The sequence below is a fragment of the Rhipicephalus sanguineus genome, chromosome 10 (assembly GCF_013339695.2).
Source record: "Rhipicephalus sanguineus isolate Rsan-2018 chromosome 10, BIME_Rsan_1.4, whole genome shotgun sequence".
NCBI classification, from domain to species: domain Eukaryota; kingdom Metazoa; phylum Arthropoda; class Arachnida; order Ixodida; family Ixodidae; genus Rhipicephalus; species Rhipicephalus sanguineus.
This window is the reverse complement of record NC_051185.1, coordinates 18,771,450-18,780,474: the sequence shown is the minus strand read 5'-3', so window position 1 is coordinate 18,780,474 and position 9,025 is coordinate 18,771,450.

Sequence of the window (9,025 nt, the reverse complement as noted above, 5' to 3'; positions counted from 1 at the left end):
CAGGTTATCGGCACCGTTTCATATGCTCTTGAAAAAAGGGGCCCGTGCGCAATTGAGAGATAATCGTCGCTAATCCGTCCGGGGCTGCGTCAAGCACGATACTCGCATCGGCGTCGTTGAATCGTGGCAGTGTTGCACTTGAGAAGCGCAAGGACACTCAAACGGTTCCTGAAGAGCAGTTGCTCTTGCTACGGGCACGGCCACTTCGCAGATACTGCAAGGCACGTCAGCCTATTGTGCCATCACCATCGTTTGTTTTTAATACTCGGACCGTGCGGAACATCAGCACTTTTCCTGGCGAAGCTTGTATTGACTGAGCTGTGAAGCTGGTGGTGTTCCAAAAAAAGAAAAAAAAAATTAGCGCGGCCTAAACTCCTCAGGAACTTTCAGTTCTTCCCGGACTGACTGACTGCAGCTTACATTAGTGGCGCTAGGCTGGAACCAACAGCGAGGCTGGTTGGCCTTCCTTTTTTCGCTTTATTTTTCTCTTTCTTCCTCTCGTTCTCTTTGTGTTTTCTATCTCTTTTTTGTCCCTCTTTCTTTCTATTTATTTCCTTATCTCTCTATCTCGCTGTTTCTATCGTTTTCCTCTTTCTTTCTTTCTCCCTCTCTCTCGTTCTGTCATGATCTCTGTTTTCCCTATCTGTTTTTTGTGTCTGTTTCTTTCTATCTCTTTCTCTGCCGGTTTATTTGCTTCTATGTCTTTCTGTATCTTTTTTGTGTTCCTTCCCTGTCTTTCTTTGTCTTTCTTTTTCTCTCTCTGTACTCGATCTCTCGCCCGCTCGAGTTGTTGCATGCCACGCCGGACAAAGCGGCGCCGCGTGGGAGCACGTGTTCGGGGAGCAATGCAGAAGAGGATGAAGAGAGCGCGCGTCGTTCATGATGATGACAGTTTCTTGCCGAGGTGAAGCGGGGGTTTGACATGCTTAAACAGCCACGCCCTTAAAACAATTGGGAAGCGGTACACTTACTATGGGCGCTTCATTGAAATAGTTCGTGTTGGCGGACTTAAAGGAATCTGCTGGGCAACGCGTAAAGACGATATCAGGAATTTCACCTTTCAGGAAAATTCCGACCTCGAGAAAATTGAATTCCTCGCGTTTCCGTGATCGCTTGATGGTCCTTTCGGCAGTTCTAGAGGCTGACTAACGCTGGGAAATAACATGAAAGACGCCACGCTGATCCAGCCCGAAAACAGCGTCCCGGGGATGGCTGCTGCCATAGGCAGTTTTAGAATAGGGTACGCAGAGATAGTGTTCGTTGCGTACGCAAGCTATTTCCGCCACTTAAAGGGGGTACGCAAGAGGATAGCGTACGACGCATGCGCAGTGGCGACAAACGCTAACGCAAAGCTTTGCATACCCTATTCTAAAACTCCCTAATAAAGCTGAACGCTTACGTCAAAAGGGAGCACTGCGCAATGACAAATAAATAAATAAATAAAAGCAAAAGGTCAGGCACGCTCACTCCACGCTTCCCTTTCTCTACCTTTGTCTTAATGTTTACATTTACATTAACCGCCGGCTTCTTGGCCAATCTCCATAGTGGGTATAGGAGCCCTTTTTAAGGAACAAGCAAGCAAGCAAGCAAGCAAGGTTGCCCCCATTTCCCTGATAGGGGAAGTGCTCCTGAATTGTTGTTATTTCACGTGTCAGACGTACAGGACTCGTGACAGGACGCTGACTTAGGATACACTCTAGCCATATCCAATGCAAATGTAGCCCACGGATGGGAACACGGTGTGCTATAAGCAAAGCACAGCAGTGCGCAACGTTCTCGAATTAGGGCAGCCAATAGTCTCACCGCAGCGTCTTACCAATTGGTCGAGTCCATAGGTCGGCAAACTCACTCGTGAGTCGACTTAGTCAGACTCACCCAGACTCAGATCGAGACGAGTCTGAGTGAGTCTAGGTGAGTAATATTTCGGTGATTTGGAGTCCGGCTGAGGAAAATTTTGGCGAGTGCGAGTCCGAGTGAGTCCGGTTGTGGAAAATATTGGTGAGTCTGAGTCCGAGTGAGCCCTAAGCGCAAAATATATTTGAGTGAGGTCCACCTGTTATTGCCGGCCTATGGTCAAGTCAGTAAAAAAGACGAGCCTCGCAATGAATGCAGATAAGAAAATGAAGCGATGACTTTCGTCTTGCAAGGGCCTGCCCCTGGTCCGCGGCTTTTCGATGGTCAAGGTGGAAAGTTCTTGGAATACAACATCAGGGGTTCTCGGCCTCCATTATCGTCAAAAACCTGCGTGACGATATCTCGGCACTTTAAATGATGACGGGATAGGTCCAGCTGAGCAAAGGAATGGCTTAGCGCTTCCCATGGATGACTTCGGAAATGCCGCCTACATACCCCACCCCACACCCACCCCCGCCCTCCTCCTCATGGTCACCCTTCCTCTGTGCGCATGCTCTATGGCTATAGAGGTTACATGGAAAGAAATACGTGCAGAAATACTTGCCGCTGGGCTAGTCGGTTTATACTGTCTACCACAGGCGTGCGCACAGGTGGGAGGGGGGCAAAGTCAGTCGCGCACACAGACATAATACGGAAGGGGGGGGGGGGCAACGTCAGCGCCGTACATTGACATAGTTGGAAGGGGGGGGGGTGCCGCGACGAGGCTTCAGCCCCCCACCCCCCTGAAGGGGAACCCTGCGCACGCCTATGATTTCTACTGACAATATTACATACTGTCTACTGGTATAGTCTGTTTATACTGTCTACTGACCATGTTATATGCTGTATACTCGGCTAGCCGGTCTAGGTCTACTACTGTGTTCAGGGCTGGTCGGTTTATACTGTCTTCTGACCATATTGTGACCACTGACCATACTATATACTGTCCACCCACTGGGCTAGTCAGTTTATACTGTGTACTGACCATATTATATGGTCTCTACTGGGCTAGTAGGTTTATAATGTCTGCTGACCATATTATATACTGTCTACTGACTGTTTACTGAACATTCGAAAGTTAGCGTTAACCTTGTTCTCTCCCACTCCTTAGTTAGTCGCTTCGAGCTAAGTGGCCATAATCTTATATGGTCAGTCGACAGGAATACGTGCCTCAGACGACGTCTGGACGGGTGGCCCTGTCTTTCAAAAGGGTGCCTTGCCATTCTTGGCGCGTTTGTTTTTAAAGTAGTTTAAGAGTATGGTACGTGCACTATCGGCAGCAGTATCTCGCCCTCGACGCGCGACACGGGGGGCGTTTACAGTTTGTCTCTCGTGTCAACAGGTGATTTCATCCTGTCCAGCAACGTTTGATGGCCGCACGAGTTGTTTGTCTCTAGGTCGGCTACAACCAATAACGATTTTTGAAAATGCGGGAGCGCAAGATATCGCAACGCTTTATCGGCGAAGGTGAAGCCAAGTTTTGCTCCTGATTTGTCTCGGAAGCATGCTCTCTTCGGGCGGTGCCCGCTTAGAGATAAAGTGGTTTTTCTCTGTTGACGTAAATGCTAGGCTAAATACAAGGTAACAGATCGTTGTTCCCGGCGAAAGTAAGGCATAGATAAGAGAATTGATGAGTTGACCTCCAATAAAGTTTGCCTTTTGAGGCTTCTTAAGGAAACATGAGAGAACGGCAGCGTGGGCTAGTTGGTGATTTATAATCGATATATTTGCACAGAGCTACGTAAACGAGGACGTATGTGTTGTGTCCTTTCATACGTCCTCGTTTACGTAGCGCTGCGCAAATACGTCGATTCTTAAGGAAACTTGTAAAACAAAGGCACACGTCGAAGCACTATCTATCCCGACAAATAACCCACGTTAAACTCGGTGGGCGTGTTCGGAAAACGCGGCTTTTTCTTGGCTACAGGCTAACGTTTTATCTTTGCCACTGGTAAGATGGCGGATTCTTGGCTCCCCTTTCGAGGCCTATCTTCCACTCCAGAATTTTTTTAAAATCCTCCTTGGTTACAACCTAGGAATATATGCAAGCTCTGCCCGCAAAACAGCGGCACGCTTGCCAATCACCTATGTAAGATAGCTTTGCATGGTGGTTCCTTTTGGAACCGTGAGTAATTTTCTGTGCTGATGAAAATATCACACATGACCGCCGTGGTGGTGCTCGGCTGCTGACCCGAAGGTCGCGGGTTCGATCCCGGCTGCGGCGGTCGCATTTCAATGGGGGCGAAATGCTAGAAGCCATTTGTACTGGGCGGTGTCGGCGCACGTTAAAGATAACCAGATGATCGAAATTTCCGGAGCCCTCCACTGCGGCGTCTCTCATAATCATGTCATGGTTTTGGGACGTTAAACCCCAGATATTATTATTAGAAATACCACGCATATCTAAAACTAAAGGTCCTTCGTTCATACCTAAAAAGTGGCCTTTGGCTAAGCAGTGATGTCAGCATCTCTGATGAAATTTGCCACGACGCACAAGTATTCGACTTAAAAGGAGCGAGACGAACAAGCATCTGTATGGGAACACCAACTATCGGAAACACGCGATCAGTGTTTAACGTCCCGGAAATGAGCAAACGTGATTGGATGGAAATTCTATGCAAATATGGGTGGGACAGTGATGGCAGTGGGCGGAGCTTGAACTCATTATTATAGTCGGCCACAGCCGTCCCACCCAGAGAGAGCTTGCATAGATGTCCCATCCAATCTCATTTGCTCCTTTCCATGACGTCAAGAACATTTTGCATATTTCAGGTTTGGTGATTTTCTCATACAGGCACATGTTAGTGCCGCTTGTTTTCACTTGAAAACTTGAACTTCCTGCCAAATTTCAGCAAGGATTCCCAAACCACTGTCAGCCAAACCTAATATTTTAGGTAGTGACGACAACATTTTAATTCTTATAGTGCACGTAGTATTTACATTAGCAGCCAAATAGTACTTAAGGTGTGAACGGAAACCACCTTGAACGACTTTCTTGCGCACATTAATGGCACGACGCGCGCCGCATTTCTGGGGACCGAGATTGTATGAACGCTTAGGTTGCAACCGACTATAGGTTGTAGCCGACTATAGACATGGTCACTTGTGTGCAAGAACAACCCCTAACAAGAGCAATCATATACTTCTTTACGATTCCAGATGAACAGCTGCGCACGTGACCAGGCATGGGCAGGTTGCCAGTAAAAAGAGACAGTGTTACCGTTGCAGTTACCTAAGCCAAAAAAGTAACTCTGTTAAAGTTACAGTTACAGAGTTTTCAAAACGAACTCGTTACAGTTACAGTTACTGTGAAAAAGTATACGTCGTTACTTTTTAGTTACTTTATAAAACTAAGTGATAGATCGCAAACCAAATGATGGAGTTTGTTTAGTAGAATTATACGAAGGCATGCAGATAGTCAAAATTGCTTGTGGTTCCCCAGACCAAGGGAACGTAAAAGGGGGCAACACGCAAGCCCGACACCAGCAACACTCGTGTACGCCTCATTTCGTTTCTTCATCTTTTATTTTGTTTATGCCCCTCTGGTGTCGGGGAATATATTTGCAAAACCAATTGTCACATAGTAAGAAATGTTTCTCCAAGTTGGCATCCGAGAGCTTCCTTCTCTTGATGGATAATATGTCACGTCCTCTGCTGAAATGACGTTCAGCTGGCGCGCTTGACGGAATCCCCGTATTCCGTCTAGCGCGCCAACTGGCGCCTTCACAAACGTCCTCATGCTTGTGATGCGCTGCAGCTGGACACGGACCAGAAAAAAACAAGAAACAACACAAGGCGATGTCTACCTGCAGCGCCTCACAAGCATGAAGACGTACCAACTAGCCCCTATTGCCGCCGCCTTATTAGCACGAACGTCCGCTAGTTCATGGTATTTCTGGCTCTCAACTGCTTGGCATGCTGCTGCTTCCTAGCCGGCTGTCAAACATGACTAGCACGGACGAAGGAAACTATAAACTAGGCGTCCTAATGGTCACTTTTTTTAGCGGCACACCAAGAACAGAGCTGGAACCTCAAGTGACCAAAAGGATATATATGCCGAAAAAGTACGGACGTGAACTTAACAAGCTGAATTATAGTTCAATTGCAACATGACTGGTTTACGACAGTGCAGTTTACAAGCAAGTTTGAAGTTGCGTTAAAGACCGACCTCAAACCTCGGCCCTTCTGCAGGGAAGATAATCCTCACACGCCCTCTTCTCCTAAACTGCGAGTGGGGCCGTGCTGTGGAAAGATGGCAGGTGAAGAAGATGAGAGAAAGAAGAAAGTCCGAAAGTGAAAAGCGCGAACTGTACGTCGGGCTTTCATTGACCGGTGTCGCTGTTGGATAATTTTTTATAAAAAAGGTAGTAACTCTAACTGTATTTCGTGTTGCAGTTACCGTGTAAAGAAGTAACAGTGTTACAGTTACAAGTTCCTCTAACTTACATGTAACTAGTTACATGCACTGGCACCGCACAATACATGGGCCTCTATAGCATTTCCCCCGCCCCACCCCGAAACCCCGTTAACACCCCCCACCCCCACTTCCGAATTGAATATCTATACTACCTAACTAGTAAGTATAAGTTACTAGTTACAGTTACAAGTTACTGAAAAAGTAACTAGTTATCGGCCACGCGTTACTAGTAGCTAGTTACTGTCCAAGACTGCACGCGACTAGGTTAACGCATACGCAACCTAGATGATCAGGTCGTATAGATATTCATTTCGGTAATAGATGGGGGGGAGGTTAACGTGGTTTCGGGGGGGGGGGGGGTGGTTCTATTGGCCTGGTGTGCGACCGATGGCGGCGCTGCAAACAGCGCCTGTATGACGTCAGAGCGGGGATTCGCGCGCTGTCGTCTGCTACGTATAGGCCCAGCGCCGTGTTGAATCCACCGTTGTGGTAAATCTCAACAAAAAAGCAGTTCAATTGCTATCTTGCGTATGGTGGCTACTGACGCTGTTCGAACAAGCACGGGACTGCTTTTAACATTAATTTATAACTACAGCTCTTTGTTTCTTAGAAATGCGGCCACTTGTCTCCGCGGCGAGTGCTGCGCAATGGTGAAGTACTGCTCTGTGCCTCAGTGTAGTTCGTCCGCTTGTGAAAAAGGCGTTAGCTTTCACAACTACTCTAAAGACCCGAAGCTGAAGGAGTGGATCGTCAAGCTAAGAATGGGAATGCGCCCCAAGCCTTCATCGACCGTGTGCAGCAATCACTTCGCGGACAGTGACTTCTGCTACCCACCGTACGCACCACTCTTAGGTAAGCTTGTGGCCGCGTTTAATCTTCTCGCCAATACTTAAGCCGTTTATTGCACGCAGGCTATAAGCATAGGCGAGTTACACCAGGTGCGGTGCCGTCCCACAACCTGCCGCGAAGGCCCCTAGACAAGGAGCGGACGACGCGGCCTCCGAATCGCCTCGCACGTAGGCGCGCCTCGTGAGCTCAGCTGATCGGCGCAGGATATCTTAGACTACGGCGGCATTTGGATGGTGTAGATACGTATTTTACTTGTAAAGGCAAGCGCGCGCCTAGCAGAGTGCTTATCATAAAGTCATATGCGAAACCTGTTGCTGCTGTGTAGTGCACATTCTCTAAAAGTTTTCACCTGAGGCAGTGCAGACACTTTTTTTAAAAGCAGAACTCTTTAAGCTTTTCGTTAGGCTGCGTGGCGTGAAACTGGACCCAGCTTGCCTTTGCCACGTTAATCTCCGTGGCCCTGTGCGTTGTATAATCAGCGATTAACTATTTGTTATATTCTAATACCCATGCGACGGCCCTGTGAAGTATTAATAATATGAACTACGACGTAATATCGTTCTCATTGAACCAACATTACGGGACAAACTGCGATCATGGTCATCGGCAGGAGGGTGTGCAACAAGGCGGCACTTGCGCACGTCTTTGCAGTACGAGAGCTGCGACGGTGATGCGATCTCCGTTGACGGCCTCGACCACGCATTCAATAACGTGGCCTGCGTCGTACACCGCCTCGCCCTCGATGAGGCACCGCGACCTTTCACAAGCTTTATCTACATACTTGCAGATGCTGTAGAACGGCACGCTTACTAAAATATCGAAAGAAACACCCAAACTAATTAGTATCGTACAGCGGAAACACGATAACGAGCGAGAACACTCACACATGGTTTCACTTTCTTACCAGCAATGCGGTCGGTGTTATCGGCGCACTCGTCGGCCATCCGGGGGATTTCTTGGCCCTGCCGATGGGGCCGCAACTAAAACAAGTTCAAGATTACACTCGAAAACGTTCGTTGTAGGCGTTAGTTGACCGTCGCGAGGCTGTTCGTTCGACAATGTTCCCGCCTGAAGCAGACGATCCGCATACAGGAGCAGCGGCTGCTGCAGCGCGGTTGAGAGCAGTTGAGAGCGGAGTCCTCGCTCTGACGTCACACGCGAGGGGGCGCCACTCCAAGATCTCGAGGCCAATAGAGGCCCATGTACTGTGCGGTGCCAGTGCACGTTAAATGACACCACATTGTCTAAATTTCCTGAGTCCCTCCACTATGAAGTGCCTCAAAATGATATCGTGGTTTTTGACACGTGAAACCCCGCAAATTATTTATAAACAACGATCCAAAGGTTTAGCGGTGAGTCACCGGTAGTACCGGAGCTGCGAGCCGTTGACGCTCACCCGTTGAAGTCCATCGGAATTCGAGTAATCTAGGCAGCAGACAAACGATTCTGTGACAGAGCAGTGTTTTTCAAGCAAGAGTTGTCGTCGTGATAAGAGCTGAAACATACCTTTTTTGTTTATTTTACCACGTGAGGGCCTTCGCTCCCGGAGGGTAAATTTTACTCGCTTTAGACGGATCCAAAGGGGTAAGCCCACTTTCGGATGGCTTTGGCTTATCTTATCTGTCACATTCTCTTCGTGACCTGTCCAGCGAGTCACCAATATACTGCAGCTGTCGCCCGCACTCACTGAAAATTATTTCGCGAGGCTCAGTAAGAGGCTGTGTTATCGATACAGTCTGTATATATGCGGCGCCGGTCTTCGTAGTGGTCAGTCGTGCCGTGGTCGCGTCAAATTCGACGCGTTTGTTATTCGGTGTGACTGAGAATACCACTGGTCAATTCGTCAACGTGCTTGGTGATTGATTC